The sequence below is a fragment of the Pogoniulus pusillus genome, chromosome 4, assembly GCF_015220805.1.
Source record: "Pogoniulus pusillus isolate bPogPus1 chromosome 4, bPogPus1.pri, whole genome shotgun sequence".
Lineage (NCBI taxonomy): Eukaryota > Metazoa > Chordata > Aves > Piciformes > Lybiidae > Pogoniulus > Pogoniulus pusillus.
The window spans coordinates 1,812,425-1,831,576 of NC_087267.1; positions in this window are offsets into that span (position 1 = coordinate 1,812,425).

The window sequence follows — 19,152 nt, forward strand, 5'->3', positions numbered from 1 at the left end:
GCCCATCAGCTGTATCTTGAAGCCTAACACTTCTGCTGGCAGCTTGGAAGATTTGGATGGCTTTTTGTTGGGGAGGGGAAATTAATTGATGCTAGATGATATTTTCCACAGTTACTATTGTTTATTAATGTTGTTACTCAGAACTCTCCCCACCCCCAACCACTAATTTTAATAGTATTTTGGTTCTTACACAGTCATGGAAATGTTCTATGGATAATATCTACATCTACTATAACCAGCAAAATAGATAAACATTAATTGAACTGGAAGAGACTATTCCTGTGCTCAAATGCTGCTGGCAGCAAATATGCTGTTTGCTCAGTAGCTGGGCCCAAGCTCTTTCTGCTCTATGGCAGAAGGGAATAGAGATTTACAAAGAGGCATTGAAGCATTTACTCACAGATTATTAGTATTACTCTCACAGGGACTAGCCACAGTCCAGACAGTGCCCAAATGCTTTCAGGGGACTCTGTCTTGTTGGACGTTGAGGCTTGAATCTTCCCAGCTTCTGGGGAAAGGATGCAGACAATCTCTGACCTTGTCTCCTGGCTTCTTCTGATGATCTGTATCAATACTCAAGCCTTTCTATCCTGTGGGTAAGTGAAGATGTGGACTCATCAGGTGTTTGGCTTTGTCCCTTCTATCTAATCTATCAATACATAAGCTTTTCTATTCCATAGGTAAGTGAAGATGTGGTCTCATCAGGTGTTTGGCTTTGGCCTTTCTGTCCGATCTATCAATACTTAAGCTTTTCTATTCCATAGGTAAGTGAAGATGTGGTCTCATCAGGTGTTTGGCTTTGTCCCTTCTGTCTAATCTATCAATACATAAGCTTTTCTATTCCATAGGTAAGTGAAGATGTGGTCTCATCAGGTGTTTGGCTTTGTCCCTTCTGTCTGATCTATCAATACTTAAGCTTTTCTATTCCATAGGTAAGTGAAGATGTGGTCTCATCAGGTGTTTGGCTTTGTCCCTTCTGTCTGATCTATCAATACTTAAGCTTTTCAGGTCTCACTTTGCCATCATTTTGTTCTTCAAGAGCATTGAATTAGCTTTTATGGTGTTTTGAAGGCCAATCTCATTTGGCTACTTGAAGATTCGACAGTAGATGAATGCAATCATCCTTTGTTTGGTTTCCTTTCGTTCTGTTATCTTTTTCTTTGTTGGTACCTCTTGAGAGTTTGAGTGCTTGAGCTGAAATGTTGTTCAGTTTACATTCTGAATCTAAAGAAGGTTATCTCTGCGGGTTGCTGTTTACCTTTGCCATTGGAGTGTTCTGTGTATTTTACTCATTTTTTTAATGCCATGGTGGAAAAACAAACAAAAAAAATAACCATCAAAACACTCAAGGGAAGGGTTCAGGAAGTGCCTGTGTCAGCTCTGCGATACTCAGTACGCCAGTCTCCTTGCAGCCGTCTCTGGCCTTGTGCTGCAGTCGGAGCCAAGCGACTGCAGCACGTAAACAAGTGGAGTAGCTGGGTGGGGGGCAGGAGCTGTAGGTTAGCACTAGCTGGCTGGCTTTTTCCTCTCTCAAGCACGCATTAGATAGCTGTGCTGGCCACTAAGCTGCTGCGGCCAGACAGCTGAACCGACGTATTTCAGCAGCAGTAGCAGAGTGCTGATAGGAGAACCCTCTGGGCAGGATGAATCAGCTTCCAGTCATTTGCAAGTGGGCAGCTTGGCACGTTCCTCCTAGGAAGTTTTCAGTCCTTTTTTTGCAAATAGAAGTGTGTCCTGAGACTCAGGGAAGTTTTAATGCAGGTCACCTGTTAATTTGTCAGCTGCCTTGGTCAGCACCGAGCCACAGGATGCAGTTTGCTAGGAGTTGGCACTGAGGAGATTTTTCACAGAATCACAGACTTAAGCAGATTGGAAAAGAGCACTAGGATCTAGATTTAGCCTGCAGCAGAGGAGGCTCAGGGCAGAGCTCATTGCTGTCTACAACCACCTGAAGGGAGGCTGTAGCCAGGTGGGGTTGGGCTCTTCTGCCAGGCAACCAGCAACAGAACAAGGGGACACAGTCTCAAGCTGTGCCAGGGGAAGTCTAGGCTGGATGTTAGGAGGAAGTTGCTGGCAGAGAGAGTGATTGGCATTGGAATGGGCTGCCCAGGGAGGTGGTGGAGTCACCATACCTGGAGGTGTTCAAGCAAAGCCTGGCTGAGGCACTTAGTGCCATGGTCTGGTTGACTGGGTAGGGCTGGGTGCTAGGTTGGGCTGGATGATCTTGGAGGTCTCTTCCAATCTGGTTGATTCTATGATTCTGTGATTCTATGATCATTGAGTCCAACCTATTACCTAACCCTTCTAATTAATTAAACCTCAGCACTAAGTGCCTCATCCAGCCTCCTCTTAAACACCTCCAGGCCCCTCACCAGCTTCATTGCCCTTCTTTGGACATGCTCCAGCACCTCAACATCTCTCTGGAATCGAGTGGCCCAGAACTGGACACAGCACTCAAGGTGTGGCCTGGGTAGTGCTGAGCACAGGGGCAGAATAACCTCCCTTGTCCTGCTGCCCACACTGCTCCTGAGCCAGGTCTGCTGCGGCATTTTTTGTTTGTGTGTCACAGTGAGAATTTGAGGTGTGTCAGTGAGAGACAGGAGCAGGAGCAAAGGTCAGGCTGGATAGCAGCTAGGGACTGAAGCACTGATAAGTACACCTGCAAGGAGTATATTTGTATGGGATGATATTTGACTTGGGAGGGAAAAAGACAATGCTGTTTGCTTGATATGTTGGCATGGGAATAGTAGCTAGGCTGGGCTGAACCTGTGGTAAATACTATTATTTAAGAAGTCCTCCTGTGTACTGATACTGGTTTTTGCTTCTTTAGCACAACAGAGAGCAGTAGCTATGGGGTGCAGGGGAAGTAGAAAGGGACAAAAGAGTGGTCAGAATGTAAAAGAGCAGGGCAGTGCAAAAAAGCCTTTAAACCAAAACGGGCACAGTAAGTCGAATGTGAGGGGAGGGTGGCCAGAGCCCTCTTGCCAGCAGACAGCCTGTCCCAGCACTCAGCAAAATAACAGCAGTCAACCAGAAAGGCATCCAGTCAACTTAGAAAGGCATCCAGACTGTGGGCTGTGAAAGGTGAGGGCCGGGAGGTGCTTCCTTTTCAAGCAGTTAAGCTTTTAAAGGCTGCTGCTTTTGTCAGTTTTCAGCTGATGAGAAGTCTGTGTGCCGGTTTTGAGCCTCTCTGATCTTCAGTAAACAGCTCAAAGGCTTACAACTTGCTGTGGACTTTCAGATCTGTTTGGATAGTGTGCTTGGCACATGGAGCTTCAAAAAGGGTCTCAGTGACGTGCAGTAAAAAGGGAAATGAGGGAAAGTACCCACAGGTGAGGAAGATGGCTGAGCAGAACCAGGGGCAAATTCTGAGCAGCAGAGTTCTCAGCTTCTGAGAGCATGAGTGTGTACTCTGCTGGGTCATCTGTTAGGTCTTTCCTTGGGTTACCTTGTGGGTGAGCCTCTGAGACTGGCTGACAGCAAGGTTTGGTGGAGCTGCAGAGGAACCCAGGACTTTGCAAGCTCTGCAAGAGTCAGGCAGGATTTAAGTTCATGAAGAGCTGACAGAGTAGCAGTGAAGAGAAGGCTCTGGGGAGACCTCATTATAACATTCCAGTACCTAAACGAGGCCTACAAGAAGGCTGCAGAGAGGCTGTTTGGAAAGGCCTGCAGGGACAGGACGAGGGCAGTGGCTTCAAACTAGAGCAGAGAAGATTTAGATTGGATGTTAGGAACAGGTTCTTCACCATCAGGGTGATGGAACACTGGAAGAGGTTGTCCAGGGAGGTGGTTGAGGCCCCCTCCCTAGTGATATTCCAGGTGAGGTTGGACAGGGCTGTGGGCAACCTGCTCTAGTTGAGGATGTCCCTGCTGACTGCAGTGGGGTTGGACTGGATGAGCTTTGGAGGTCCCAACCCAAACTATTCTATGGTTCCCTGAGACTTTCTTCCCAGAGGAAATGAGGAATTTGGCTGTGTGAAGCAGGGGTGAGGATGGAGCATTGCAAACTCTGCAGAGCAGTGTCACTGTCGGTCACAACCTGTTCCCCTGAGTCACAGCAAAGCAGGAGTAGTGTCTGTGAGAGAAACTAAAGGAGCTCAAGAGCAGCATGAGCAGCATCCAGTCCTTCGAGAAGAGCCTTTAGAAGGAAGGAGAAGTACTGGTGGGCAGCACATGTGGGTGACTGCATGGAGAGGCTAGAGCTGGGGAATCGTGGTTGGGGGAGCAACCCAAAGGCCATCAGATCAGAAGTCAGTTCTGCAATCCACTTCTTCAGCAGAAAGCAAACGAGGCAGCCAGGGGTGTTCTGTGGGAGCCAGGGTCGAGAGCTTGCCCAGCGAAACAGGGCAGAGGCCTAGGCAAGGAAAGGGAAGAAGCCCTGCTGGGAAGGGGAAGAAACCCTGCTGGGAAAGGGAAGAAGCCCTGCTGGGAAAGGAAAGAAGCCGTGATGGGAAAGGGAAGAAGCCCTGCTGGGAAAGGGAAGAAGCCCTGCTGGGAAAAGGAAGAAGCCCTGCTGGGAAAGGGAAGAAGCCCTGCTGGGAAAGGGAAGAAGCCGTGATGGGAAAGGGAAGAAGCCCTGCTGGGAAAAGGAAGAAGCCCTGCTGGGAAAGGGAAGAAGCCCTGCTGGGAAAGGGAAGAAGCCCTGCTGGGAAAGGGAAGAAGCCCTGCTGGGAAAGGGAAGAAGCCGTGATGGGAAAGGAGAGAAGCCCTGCTGGGAAAGGGAAGAAGCCCTGCTGGGAAAGGGAAGAAGCCCTGCTGGGAAGGGGAAGAAGCCCTGCTGGGAAGGGGAAGAAGCCCTGCTGGGAAAGGGAAGAAGCCGTGATGGGAAGGGGAAGAAGCCCTGCTGGGAAAGGGAAGAAGCCCTGCTGGGAAAGGGAAGAAGCCCTGCTGGGAAGGGGAAGAAGCCCTGCTGGGAAGGGGAAGAAGCCCTGCTGGGAAAGGGAAGAAGCCCTGCTGGGAAAGGGAAGAAGCCGTGATGGGAAGGGGAAGAAGCCCTGCTGGGAAGGGGAAGAAGCCCTGCTGGGAAAGGGAAGAAGCCCTGCTGGGAAAGGAGAGAAGCCCTGCTGGGAAAGGGAAGAAGCCCTGCTGGGAAAAGGAAGAAGCCCTGCTGGGAAAGGGAAGAAGCCCTGCTGGGAAGGGGAAGAAGCCCTGATGACAGACTGCTGCCTGCATTCCAGGCCCTGCATTTTCTTCCTCAACTGCTGAGGCTGGCAGGGACATACCTAAACGGGACGGTGATGTGAAAAGCCCTGTGCCTATGTGAGGGAAAAGGCATCCAACAGACAAACCCTTCTGGCTGCCTTTGACGAAGGTGAGGGAAAAAGGAGAGCTGTGTGGTGGGTGGGAATGGCTTCCCTGCCTCAGCATGGGAAGAGAGCAAGGCATGAAGTGAGCTATAGATGCTCAGCTCTGTAGTGGAGTTTCCATCTGAATGCTTGTTCTGAATTCTCTTGCTGAAGGCCAGGCCTAAAGAGGCCAAATGTCCTGACTGAAGACTTGTGTGTGGTGGTCCTAAGTTACCTCTCTACATGTTACACCTATTGCAGCGTCTCCTGGAACTGCCATTCAGGATCATGTGTTGTTTAGCTCAGCTGTATTTTTGCTCTGACATCAGAGACACAGAACTACTACAGCTGTGTAAAAAGGGGGGAAAAAGACAGCAAAACAAAAGCAAATCTGAGCTCCAAGCCCAAAGGAGCCCAGTGCTGAAGTATTAAGAGCAGCTAAGGAAAGTAACTTTACTTACAAGAGCATCAGAAACTGTTTTCTATCTCCCCTAAACCAGCATTTTTAGTGTGGAGAAGAGGAGGCTGAGAAGGGACCTTATTGCCCTCTACAACTACCTAAAAGGAGGTTGTAGTGAGGCTGGAGCTGTAAAAGCAGCCTGCTTTTTAAGGAGGGATCAATAAAGTTGATCAGCTCTATCTAGTCCTGATAAGCAGAGCCCTGAAGGAGTGTGAGGGTACTGCATGCTGCCCTCCCAGCCTCCACATTCCTCAGCACCCAGAGTTTGGATGAAGTCGTGCCTCTCGGCTGCTGTGTTTGCTGTCTCTCACTTGCAACATTCTTCTCTCGACCTGCAGTGTTAGTTTATGAACTCCATCAGAAATTCCAGTGCAGGTCAGTAGATGGAGTGGAGATTGTAAGGAATTCCAGGCTGGTTAGGCCTGGGGTAGGTACATGTGTGCAATTCAATCACACTCAAGTTAGGTGTGGCTGATCTGGATTTTTCCCAACTGGAGCCAAATAAAATGACAAGGAAAACCATCCTGATGTAATTGTAATCAACTTCTCTGAGGAATGGGCAGGAAGTGCCAAAGTTATGGTTACAGGAGACCAAAACCGTGCTGAAGTTGCAGTATTGGGGCTGCATCTGTTCTCAGCCTTCAAGTGAGCAACAATTTTCACCAGAATTATTGGACATTGGAAAGTAATTGTCATGATTCATTGCTAAACACGAGCTGTTGCTTAGTGCTGAGGCTGTCAGCATTTTAAAGACTGCAGTTTTGTAATGTAAAGTTGGCTTCATGGTTTTAATGCTACTGAAACACTCTTCAGGTCTACATTGATTAATCGCAGACACACAGAATTAACCAGGTTGGAAAAGACCTTCAAGATCACCAAGGCCAACCTAACACCTTCTAATTAGCTAAACCATGGCACAGCTTCTGGTAGTGATTGCCTTGGAGAAGAGACCAACCCCACCGGGCTACAACCTCCTTTCAGGTAGTTGTAGACAGCAATGAGCTCTGCCCTGAGCCTCCTCTTCTGGAGGCTGGACACCCCCAGCTCCCTCAGCCTCTCCTCACAGGGCTGTGCTCCAGCCCCCTCACCAGCCTTGGTGCCCTTCTCCGGAGATGGTCAAGCACCTCAGCATCTCTCTTGAATTGAGGAGCCCAGAACTGGCCACAGTGTTCAAGGTGTGGCCTAACCCCTGAGTACAGGGGCAGAAGGACTTGCCTGGTCCTCACCACACTGTTGCTGATCCAGTCTGGGATGCCCTTTGCCTTCTTGGCCACCTGGCCACACTGCTGGCTCATCTTCAGCTACTACCTTCCAGTATCCCCAGGTCCCTCTCTGCCTGGCCACTCTGTCCTCAGCCTGCAGCACTGCATGGGGTTGTTGTGGGCAAATTGCAGAACCTGGCACTTGGACTTGTTAAAACTCATGCCCATGGACTGTTCCTATCCATCCAGCCTGTCCAGGTCCCTCTGCAGAACTCTGCTTCTCTCTAACAGATCCACACATGCTCCCAGCTTAGTGTCATCTGCAAACTTACTGATGCTGGACTCAATCCTCTCATCCAGATCATCAATGAAGATATTAAACAGGACTGGGACCAGTACTGATTCCCAGGGCACACCACTAGTGACATCTGCCAGCTGGATGTGGCACCATTCACCACCACTCACCACCACTCTCTGGACCTGACCATGCAGCCAGTTCTTGACCCACAACAGAGTGTCCCGGTTCAAGCACAAGCTTGAACCAAAAAGTGTTTTACCCTTACCCTGACTCTATCTGAAGGCTGGGCCAGCAAATCCATTCTGTTCTGGGGAAGTGGAAGAGGACACTGGTTCTCCATTTGAAATCCAAGCTGGTTTATTCCTTGGCTTTATGTGGCCCGGAGCTATTAGGAGATTGCCAGCTGGCAAGGTAAGACAGTCAGTCCCAGTACATGCTCTCAGATACAGAGGAAGCTAAGGCTGGTAAAGCAGTTGCTGTTTCTGCAGGACCAGTTGTGATTTAAAGTCTAAAAGCTGTGGCTTGCCATCTGCTGTCTGACAATTGGCAGGTACCGTTAGTTTGGAATGTCTCTGGGCAGATGACTGGTTCCTGCCTGCCTGGCTCTAGCCACTGGGCAGAAATGAATCCACATGAGTGGGTTATTATTGCTCCATTTGTCATCCCAGTATTCCATGAAGATTATGGATGTGTAGCAGGAAATGGGAGGGGAGTTATAAAAACCTACTGGAGCAAAATTGTTCTTAGTGGGAGCAAAACCAAAGAGTTATCTCCTGTAATCTTGAATGTCTTTAACCTTTAGATTTATCATATAGTGAACTCAGTTCTATTCTTAGTAATCAGTAGCTTCTCAGCCAGCATGGCTTTAGGAAGGGCAGGTTACCTGCCTGGTGAACGTGGGGCAGGCTGTGGATGGAGTCTACCTGGACTGCAGCAAAGCCTTTGACACTGTCTGCCACAAGCAGCTCCTGGCCAAGTTGGCAGCTCGTGGCTTGGACAGATTCAATCTGTGCTGGGTCAAGAACTGGCTGGAGGGCTGGGCCCAGAGGGTGGTGGTGAATGGTGCCACAGCCAGCTGGCAGCTGTCACTAGTGCTGTGCCCCAGGGATCAGTGCTGGGTACAGTCCTGTTCAATATCTTAATTAATGATCTGGACCAGGGGATTGAGTCCAGCATCAGTAAGTTTGCAGATGACACCAAGCTAGGAGCAGGTGTTGATCTGTTGGAGGGTAGGAGAGCCCTGCAGAGGGACCTAGAGAGGTTGGATGGGTGGGCAGAGGCCAATGGGATGAGATTTAACAAGGCCAAGTGCAGGGTTCTGTACTTTGGCCACAGCAACCCCAAGCAGTGCTACAGGCTGGGGACAGAGTGGCTGGAAAGTAGCCAGAAAGAAAGAGACCTGGGGGTGCTGGTAGATAGTAGCTGAAGATGAGCCAGCAGTGTGCCCAGGTGGCCAAGTGAGCCAATGGCATCCTGGCCTGCATCAGGAGCAGTGTGGCCAGCAGGACAAGGGAGGTTATTCTGCCCCTGTACTCAGCACTGCTCAGGCCACCCCTTGAGTGCTGTGTCCAGTTCTGGGCTCCTCAATTCAAGAGAGATGTTGCAGTACTGGAAGGTGTCCACAGGAGGGCGACAAAGCTGTGAGGGGCCTGGAGCAGAGCCCTGTGAGGAGAGGCTGAGGGAGCTGGGGGTGTGCAGCCTGCAGCAGAGGAGGCTCAGGGCAGAGCTCATTGCTGCCTGCAGCTACCTGAAGGGAGGCTGTAGCCAGGTGGGGTTGGGCTCTGCTGCCAGGCTACCAGCAACAGAACAAGGGGACAGAGTACCCTGGTTGGATGTTAGGAGGAAGTTGTTGTCAGAGAGAGTGATTGGCATTGGAATGGGCTGCCCAGGGAGGTGGTGGAGTCACCATCCCTGGAGGTGTTTAAAAGGAGAGTGGCTGTGGTGCTTGAGGCTATGGTCTGGTGATGAAGGCTGCTGGGATGAAGGTTGGACTGGATGATGCTGGTGCTCCTTTCCAACCATAGTGATTCGCAGTGATGAGATGTGCTGAGGGATTTGGTTTGGTCAAGGACTTGTCAGTGTGAAACTAATGGCTGGGCTCGATGAGCTGGAAGGGCTTTTCCCATCTAAGAAATCCTGTGGTTCTGTGATTTGCCTGAAGTAGGAGTCAAGCACAGCCTGCGAGCAATGACAGCTGTGCCTGGCATCTACTCTTCAGCCTGGCGCCTGTCTGCGGGCCGGGCTTGCTCAGCCGTCGCCCACCCCCTTCATGCACCATGCCTGACATCTTCTGGTGGCATTGCCATATTGCACAGAACCCTCTCCAGCAGTCAAGGAGGAGCACTGTGGGGTCCTCCAGCCGCTTTCAGCAAGCAGAACTGCGCCGTGCGAAGGCTCCACGACCCTCGGCATTATCGCCGTTGTCTTCAGCTTCGTCTCGTTTACCTATAGAGGTTTGCAGCTCTTCCCCTGGGAAGGAAACGCAGGGAAAGGAGAAGCACTTTTAAAAACGAACACCAAGCAGACAGGAGGGATTGTAACAGTATTGAAAGGTCTCATTCACCTTTCCAATTCATTGCAAGTCCAGTTTTGCAGCTCTGGCACTTCCCTCACGTAGCAGCAAAGCCTCCTAACATTACAGGCTTTAGACTCTCACAAACTTCATTTCCTTAGGGAAAGCTTAAAGAAATGTTGCTTTGGATGCTGGAGCACTGCCTCTGCTATTTCCCAGGAATGCACTGAGCTGCCCTGCATATACATATACAGGAAACAGTGGTGAGATAGGTATGTGTTTAATTTAAAAGAAGCTGATGGGTTTGTTTACAGCAATTACTTTCTAGTCCTTCATCTCCGCTCCTCTCTGCATTCCTCCCCTTCAGAGGTTCCAGAGGCTCAGACTGTTTACATGGTTCACTTCCCTGGTGTTAAGCTAAATCCTGGAAGGAAAGACAGTTTCTCCAGAGAGGTCTGCTTGGGAAACAAGCTCCAGGCGAATGATCCATGTGGAGAGCTGGTGGGAATTGGAAGGCTGAAACTGTCAATATTTAGCATGGGCTGTCTGGCAGCAGTCCTGAAACAAGGGCTTTTGCTTGAGCTCCAGAGGCCTGCTTACATCTTAATGTGGCTGAGAATATGGTGTCCTGGAGTCCTGCATTCTCAGGCCTGGGACATGCTGTAGCTGCTTACCAGCTGCGCTCATTCCTTGAATTTTGTTAAGCAAAGTATTCCCAAACAGTTTCTGCTCCCAACTCTGACTTCTGGAGCAGGCAGTCCCAGTCAGAGCTTTGTGTGGTTCTCTCTGCTTCCAACAGTTTCTGCTCCCAACTCTGATTCCTGGAGCAGGCAGTCCCAGTCAGAGCTTTGTGTGGTTCTCTCTGCTTCCAACAGTTTCTGCTCCCAACTCTGATTCCTGGAGCAGGCAGTCCCAGTCAGAGCTTTGTGTGGTTCTCTCTGCTTCCAACAGTTTCTGCTCCCAACTCTGATTCCTGGAGCAGGCAGTCCCAGTCAGAGCTTTGTGTGGTTCTCTCTGCTTCCAACAGTTTCTGCTCCCAACTCTGATTCCTGGAGCAGGCAGTCCCAGTCAGAGCTTTGTGTGGTTCTCTCTGCTTCCAACAGTTTCTGCTCCCAACTCTGACTCCTGGAGCAGGCAGTCCCAGTCGGAGCTTTGTGTGGTTCTCTCTCTTTCCATCAGCACCAATATGGCCCTCAGTGAGGAGGCTTCAGGTACGCTCACACCATCCTTCAAGACCGTACGCATCCCTGGAGTGTGTGCATCTAAGTGAGGCTTCCAGCTTTCTCATGCCCTTTCCTTGGGCCACCACTGATGGTTCAGTGCTCTCTCTGCATGAGGAGAGGCTGGGGGTGTGCAGCCTGCAGAAGAGGAAGCTCATTGCTGTCTACAGCTACCTGAAGGGAGGCTGTAGCCAGGTGGGGTTGGTCTCTTCTGCCAGGCAACCAGCAACAGAATGAAGTGACACAGTCTGAAGTTGTGCTAGGGGAGGTCTAGGCTGGATGTTAGGAGGAAGTTGTTGTCAGAGAGAGTGATTGGCATTGGAATGGGCTGCCCAGGGAGGTGGTGGAGTTGCCATCCCTGGAGGTGTTCAAGTAAAGCCTGGCTGGGGCACTTAGTGCCATGGTCTGGTTGACTGGCTAGGGCTGGGTGCTAGGTTGGCCTGGATGATCTTGGAGGTCTTTTCCAACCTGCTTGATTCTATGATTCTATATTGTGCTAAGCTGTAAATACAGCTCCACTCCTTAACTTCCAGCTGGCTGAATCTAGTCTGGGTGATTTTCTTAAGTGTTGGGGGACAGGGAACACCCAAACCATGCCATTGGTGGAAAAGAACTCTGTGGTCGGGCAGTTTCCATGGCTGCACGTGTCAATACACATTTCAGTTCATTTTTTTGCATGCTGTATTTCACAGTTGTTTTTTGCATGCTTACAACTAGTTAGGAGGAAGAGATAGAGCAAGGTGTGGGTCTGGGTGCCTCTCAGATTGAAAAAGAGTGAGAAACAGTCCTTGCTAATCAGATTTTGGTTCATTTTGAAGACCCACATCTTTTAAACACCTACCAGCTTCAGAAACTGCACAATCCTGTAGTTAACACACTTGAGGCACACTCTGCTTTCCTCTTCTTCCACAAAGTGGAGCTACAGCTGCACGGAGAGAAAGGAATGTGCAAAAACACTGGATGCCTAAGGAAATAATACTCTGCACTGCAAAAAAAGCTCAGCAGCTGAAAGTGGAAGAGAGATAATTCATCAATCTAGCCTTGCAATGCTCCAGATCCAGAAATGATAGAGGCGTCTCATCTTAATCCATCCTGAGTGAGCAATGAAGTGTGTGTACTGCTTGCACACGACATATGCCCCCTTTACCTTGGCACAAATCTTACCAGAGGGTGGTAGGATGTGCTTCTCATGTTAGGCAATGGCTGGCTTTTGAAACATTGCAGGTAGCAATACCTGGTGGAATCTACCACACCACTGCCTAGCCCTGACCAGTTTCTGCTGTAACCGACCAGAAGATACTGCACAAGCAGCTTCAGTGATGCTTTGTGTCTGAGTGACACTGTGCAGATATTCCTGAGGTCTGAGCTGTGTCAAGACCAAAGCTTTAATCACCGCTGCAGCCCTGTATGGCACATTACTGATGTGAGGTCAAGTAAATGGCACTGAATTTCTGCCTACAGAAGAAGAGTGATGCTTGCCCACTCGTTACTGAAAGAAGTCTTTTGTCGTGGTGAGCCAGGTTTATAGAGCACACTGACAGAGACTTACAGAAGTTCCTAACTGTGGAATTAATGGGATTGTTAATATTCAGCTCTGTTGCACACTACCTACGGAACTCAAGCTCTCAAAGAGATAAAGATTCTTGTTTCCTAGCTACATACATGGAACCAGAGGCAGCAGAAATGTGAAGCAGATTGCATAAGATACCCTGAAAAAAAAAGGCAATCAGGAGTAAAACATGATCATCACAATGCAGCATTCTGCCAGGCAGGCCAGCAATCACTTCATTAATTTCTAAGCACACAAGAAGTTCAGTTAAGTGGGATGGAAGGCCTGGCAAAAAACCCCAGCAGATCCACCTGTCATTGGCATCGGAGAGGACTTGGGAACTGCAGTCCTGGACTGCAAACACAGGTACATCCAGCCATGGAATGCATATAAAGGCAGGCTTTCACTCAGCTTTTGCTGGCAGCATTAGCAAAGGAGATGGATCAGTCATGCCTGTGCAGGAACTGGTGCTCACTGGTCCTGGGGAGGTGCAGCTGGTGGGTGAGAGATGGTGGTGATGGGATTGTGGGACTGATGGGGCTAATGCCTGAAGCAGGGATATTTGTGCCCCTTGCTGTTATGCTTACCAGTAAACATAACCAACTGCCTTTTATGCCTTTTGCACCAAGCATGGAGGAAGGGCAAGCAGCAAGGGCTGCTGCCAAATACAGTTCCGACCAAGCTGAAGTCCTCAGCTGCCCCTTGGCAGGACCTTGCTCACTTTACCCTGCAGTTTGGGAGAAGATGAAGACCTGACCATAAGCCTTTTCCACGTGCACTGCACTTATTAAACAAGGCCTCCTCTTGAGCTTTGTTTTCCCTGAAGGAACCACAGTTCCCTCAGCCTCTCCTCATAAGACATGTGCTCTAGCCCCTTCACTGGCTTAGCTGCTTTGCTTTGGACATGTAGTCAGTCATTTATTGCTATTATCCATGTCAGTAATTTCTGAAGTGCTGGGATTTCTTCCCCTCTCCATCCCCCTGCCCCTGAGAAGTGCCCTCTGGTTGTGTTAACAGGCATGCGTGGAACGGTTTTGCATGGCAAGGAAAAGACTGTGCTGCTGCTAATACGACCAAACACATCCACTCTGTGGAAAACTGTTCTAGGTAATTAACATGATCAAATGTTTTGGGGTTTTTTTTTGTGTATTCTAAGCAGTACAAAGTGAAAGGATACACAATTCTTGCAGGATTTTGAAAACTGAGCTAGCTCTGCAATCCCCTGGCACAGTAAGTGGCTGTTTTGCAGCACTGAGATATATTGTTAATGAGATAACCAGAAGATGGCATTCATCTTCTCTCCCTCTCTCTTTTCACTCTAAGGAAGAGTTCAGCAACCTTTAAGGATATTGAAAATCCTCACAGCTTTTGAGTAAGATGATTTGCATGATGACAATGTGATTATCCTGGGCTGCATCAAAAGCAGTGTTGCCAGCAGATCTGGAGAGTTAATTCTGCCACTTTGCTCTGGGGACACTTCACCTGGAGGTCTCACCCACAAAGAGGAGGCCCACGAAAATGACCAGGGGGTTGGAGCAGCTCTGCTATGTGGACAGATTGAGGTGTCTGGGTGTGTTCAGCCTGGAGATGAGAAGGCTCTGGGGAGATCTAATAGCAGCCTGCCAGTATCTGAAGGGGGCTAGAAGAAGAATGCAAGAAATTGTTTGCAGAGGGCTGCAGGGATAGGACGAGGGCAGTGGCTTCAAACTAGAGAAGAGTAGATTCAGGTTAGATGTTAGGAACAGGTTCTTTACTATGAGGATGGTGGAACACTGGAGTAGGTTGCCCAGGGAGGTGGTTGAGGCCCCATTCCTGGAGGTATTCAGGGCGAGGTGCCGGGAAATCCTTCATCCGTGCAGCGACTGGTACGATGACTTTGACACCAATGTGATGCATAAGTTGAAAGTTTATTGCAGCTGAGAGCAATGCTTACATAGAGAGCTAATATGACATGTATAATTCTGCTGGGTTACAGAGCAGAGTATGGGCTGTCCACACAGCTAGAAGCAAATCTGACTGACCAGCCCCTGCTTAGTCCCCCTTGCACAGCTAACTTTGCAGCTTCTCTGCTTTCTCAAGGTTATTCTCCCTGCAGCTGTGCTCCTTATCGCTCTGTCGTAATGTTACCCTTCTTGCTCTCCTATTTCAGACCACTCAGCTCTGCCCAAACCCCAAGTGAGGCTGGACAGGGCTCTGGGCAACTTGCTCTAGCTGAGGATGTCCCTGCTGACTGCAGCGGGGTTGGACTGGGTGAGCTTTGGAGGTCCCTTCCAGCCCAGCCCGTTCTATGCTTCTGTGATTATTTAGCAGCTTGTGAGCTTAGATTTGCAATGCTAAAAGCTAGGCATCTTGAAGCCTTTTGCTTCAAGCCTTTTGCTTGTGCATTTGCAGCAATGCCCAGCTGCCCAAACTGTGGAAGTCTGAGTGCTGCAAGCCATAGGAAAAGAAGTCAAACATGACAACAAGAAGAGTGGGAAAATGCAACAATACACTCATCAAGGAATGGTGCATTGCTGCTTACATGTGGAAGAGACCTACTGTTGAGGTGCTGAGGAACATTGTTCCAGTGTACATTTGTGTTCAACAGCTGGTAGTCAAGGCACATGCTGTGTTCTAGTGCAGGGAACATAAAATATTCTGTCAGGAAGGAGCTCCTCATCTATCCTTGAACATATCAAGAGGGCAAGAGGATTTATGGAGCTGTCACCCAGGAGATAATGAATGCACACATAGACGAAGGAAAGTGAAGGTACTACAAAGCTGTTAGCCCAGTTAGCAAGGAGAGGAAAGAGCTCCCTGGTAGTTCATGTCTTTAACTTCCTTACTCTTCCAATGCATTTTAAAATCTAGTGGTACAACCAAATGTTTGCTCCCCCAGAGATACCTTAAAGAGAGAACATGAGCCAAATCAGCAGCAATGGTCTTGGGCAGAGATGGTCCTCTTCCTCTAGAGTCAGATCAGAGAAGTATTTGTGCTGCCAATTTCAAACAAGGCTGGGAGGTGACTGTCTGAAGCTATTGTGCGGTTCTTATTGATTGCTGACTGCCTTAGTTATAATGAAATGGACTTGCAGGATGGTGCTAGGCAGAGGGTGTTCAGTCTCTCTTTGGGGAAGGGTTGCAGGAGATGTGATGAAGGTACTTGAGATGATGAAAGGCATGGTGGGAACTGACTTAGAGATCCTGGCGCAGGGGAAATAAAAGCCCTTGGTGTTGCCTGATCCATCACATTTCTTCTCCATCAAAAGTACTGCTGCACTTCTTTGAAGTGCTGCTATGACTCATTCTTAATAAAGCACAGAGTAAGATAATGAAAAAGTATAGTTTTGCATGGCACCTGTACAGAAAGGTATTATGCTGTGGGGTAGGATTAAACACCGTAGCACCTTCGTAATCTGTACTCTGAAACAAGTACTAACTGGTTGCAAAGGCTTGTGCAATGCAAGAGGTTTTTTCCTGGACTCATGTTCCTAAGAGATTGTTAGGCACCACTTGCTTTCAAAAGGACAAGAAAGTTGGCTAGGCACAAGTGGAGCAAGTGGAAGCATGAGAAGAATCTGTGGTGGTAGGCTTGATGGGACAAGCATGGGCTTATCTGTTGGTGAAAATCACAGCCAGTGTCACTGTGCAGACACCAACGTGGTTAAAGTTGTGCTCCCTTTATTGGGTGATACAGCGTCTTTTGTGCCAAGCTTAGAAGAGGCCTATTCAGCTAACTTAATTAGGATTGGTACATGTGGAAGGCATAGAGAGGTTTAAGGCTACATGGAAGGCTTAAAGAAAACAATTGTAGGGTCAGCCTCCTGCGGCCAGCAGATCCTGCCCCCTCGCAGCTGGACGTGGGGGTTTGTTTCATGGCTTAGTTCCTGCCTCCGAGATGGGCTCAAGGACGCTCTTTGCAGCACAGGTTGCTCATGTTTATCAGTTCATGTCCTCTGTCAGCAAGAAATGCTTCCACACTTATCCATGCCCAGATATATCCCACTGCTCCCCCTCCTTCTGTGCAGGGGAAGCAACCTTGGGAGGGGAGAGCGAAAGCCCTGGCTTTGCCTAGTATGGTGAAGCCTGGCAAAGTGCCATTCTGATTGGCTAATCTATGTCCAATGCCCCACTGGTCTCAGGCTGGATATTGATAAAAGGGATGAGCAGGTAGCAGGAGGCTGCTGCTGCTTCATTTTTGCATCCTGAATTTGCCTGGAGAGCTTACCAGGAACAGGCTCCAAATGCCTGCACACGGTTGGCTAATCAGGGTTCTGCAACCTGAGCTAAACCAGGTGTTTTGCAACAGAGTATAAACATAGATACAGGCAGCTTGGGAACAGCCTGGGCTTTGAGCAGCATTTCTCTCTAACCTCACCCTCCGTCTCTCTGATTAATCCACCTGTAATCCACCTGCTTCCTAACCCCCCTGGCTGACCGTCCCTTCTTCCTTGGGGCACAAGGCAACATCTGGAGTAAGGTAAAGGGTGGGAGAAGGTGGAAGGGCAGTTGGGAGCCCCTCCTGGGGACTCAGGTTTCTGGGAGGGCTGTTGTGTTTCGGTGTTACCTTTTAACTTCTCTATTTCTGTCTATAACTGTATATACTGTAAATAGCTGCTTGTCTATCCTGCTAAGCTGTAAATATAAGCTTCATTCAATTTCCAGAGCTGGCTGAGTCTAGTCTGGGTGATTTCCAATGCGTGGGGGGTGGGTAATACCCAAACAACCACGTATTTGCACTTGCCACTTTAAGAAATAAGTGCTCAGGTTTTGCCTGTGCCCTGCCTGTATGAATTTCCAACTTGTGCATTGTTTGCACCTGTGAATAAGTTTTTGGCGAGTCTTAATGTTAATAAACAGTTTCACAGTTGTTAACAATCAACTCCTGGGTATCAAAATTAATACAGATTATTCTTTTTCTATAATCAGTCACAGACTCAACAACAGAACAGTTTGTGATCAGCTGAGAGAGGGAACTCAGTAAATACAACATTAAAAAGTAGCAAGCAGGGGAATCAAAAGTTTAGTTAGAAGAGATCTTGTGGTTCTATTGACATGACAAGGACAGGAGGAAAGGCAGAAGCCAAATGGGCCCCTAATCTGCAGGTGATTTCTTCTTATTTTCCCTGAATTTATTCCTCTGTGTTACCTGTACTTTAAAGAACATCAGCTGAAGAAGCTTGCTTGATTTTCTTGCTATCTGTTGTTGTGTTGCTAATTACTGCAGATTTAATTATGGTCAGGGTGTCACATCGTTTCAGGCAGCTGTTTGTGTGTGTTAAATCCAAGGAGTGAGAGCAATTAGCCCCTTCTCCTCATGGCTGGGCTGCGGTGGGAAATGCAATTCTTTCTATAGGTAAAAAAAGCTCTTTTTGGAAGGATGAAGCAAAACAGTGGTGAAGCCTGAATCTTCTCAGGTTATTCTTCTAGAGACCTGGAGGGCTCAAACACAGGACAGTAGGAATCATCTTTGCTCTGGTCTGAATCTGCATCTAGGCACTTGCTCTCTGGCATGGCAGGAGTCTGTAGCTAGGATACATGTTTATTAATTCCCTCTATATTCATCTTTCTGTTCATTTATGTAATCTCCATACACACAGAATCATAGAATCAACCAGGTTGGAAGAGACCTCCAAGCTCATCCACTCCAACCTAGCACCCAGCCCTAGCCAGTCAACCAGACCATGGCACTAAGTGCCTCATCCAGGCTTTGCTTCAGCACCTCCAGGGATGTTCCAAACTTCTTCCTGCCAAGAACTCCCTCAATTTCCTTTAGTACCCTGTATTTGAGCTACTAAGATCTGTTTCAGCTGCCAGAGATAACTTTTTACTCCATGCCAGCTTTTAACAGGGTAGAATTTTCCCATTTTTCCACATTTCCAATGCTTAGTTTAACTGAAAAATAGGTAGAGATGTTTGCAGAGGCAGTGTAGTAGTCACTGTAATGGAGAAAGGCCCTTGTTGAAGTCAGCAAGCATTGTGCCAATAGACATAGGACTGCACTGGGACGAAGAGACATTTTCTGTGGGTGTTTGAAGTGTTTAGAACCAGAAATATTCCAAGTACTATATATGAAGTGTGTGTGTATATATATATATATCTGAAGTTGTACTCAATGCTGCTCAGGCCACACCTTGAGTGCTGTGTCCAGTTCTGGGCTCCTCAATTCAAGAGAGATGTTGCAGTACTGGAAGGTGTCCACAGGAGGGCGACAAAGCTGTGAGGGGCCTGGAGCAGAGCCCTGTGAGGAGAGGCTGAGGGAGCTGGGGGGGTGCAGCCTGCAGCAGAGGAGGCTCAGGGCAGAGCTCATTGCTGCCTGCAGCTGCCTGAAGGGAGGCTGTAGCCAGGTGGGGTTGGGCTCTTCTGCCAGGCAAGCAGCAAGAGAACAAGGGGACACAGTCTCAAGCTGTGCCAGGGGAGGTCTAGGCTGGATGTTAGGAGGAAGTTGTTAGAGAGAGTGATTGGCATTGGAATGGGCTGCCCAGGGAGGTGGTGGAGTCGCTGTGCCTGGAGGTGTTGAAGCCAAGCCTGGGTGAGGCACTTAGTGCCATGGTCTGGTTGACTGGCTAGGGCTGGGTGCTAGGTTGGACTGGATGATCTTGGAGGTCTCTTCCAACCTGGTTAATTCTATAATTCTGCGAAAAAAG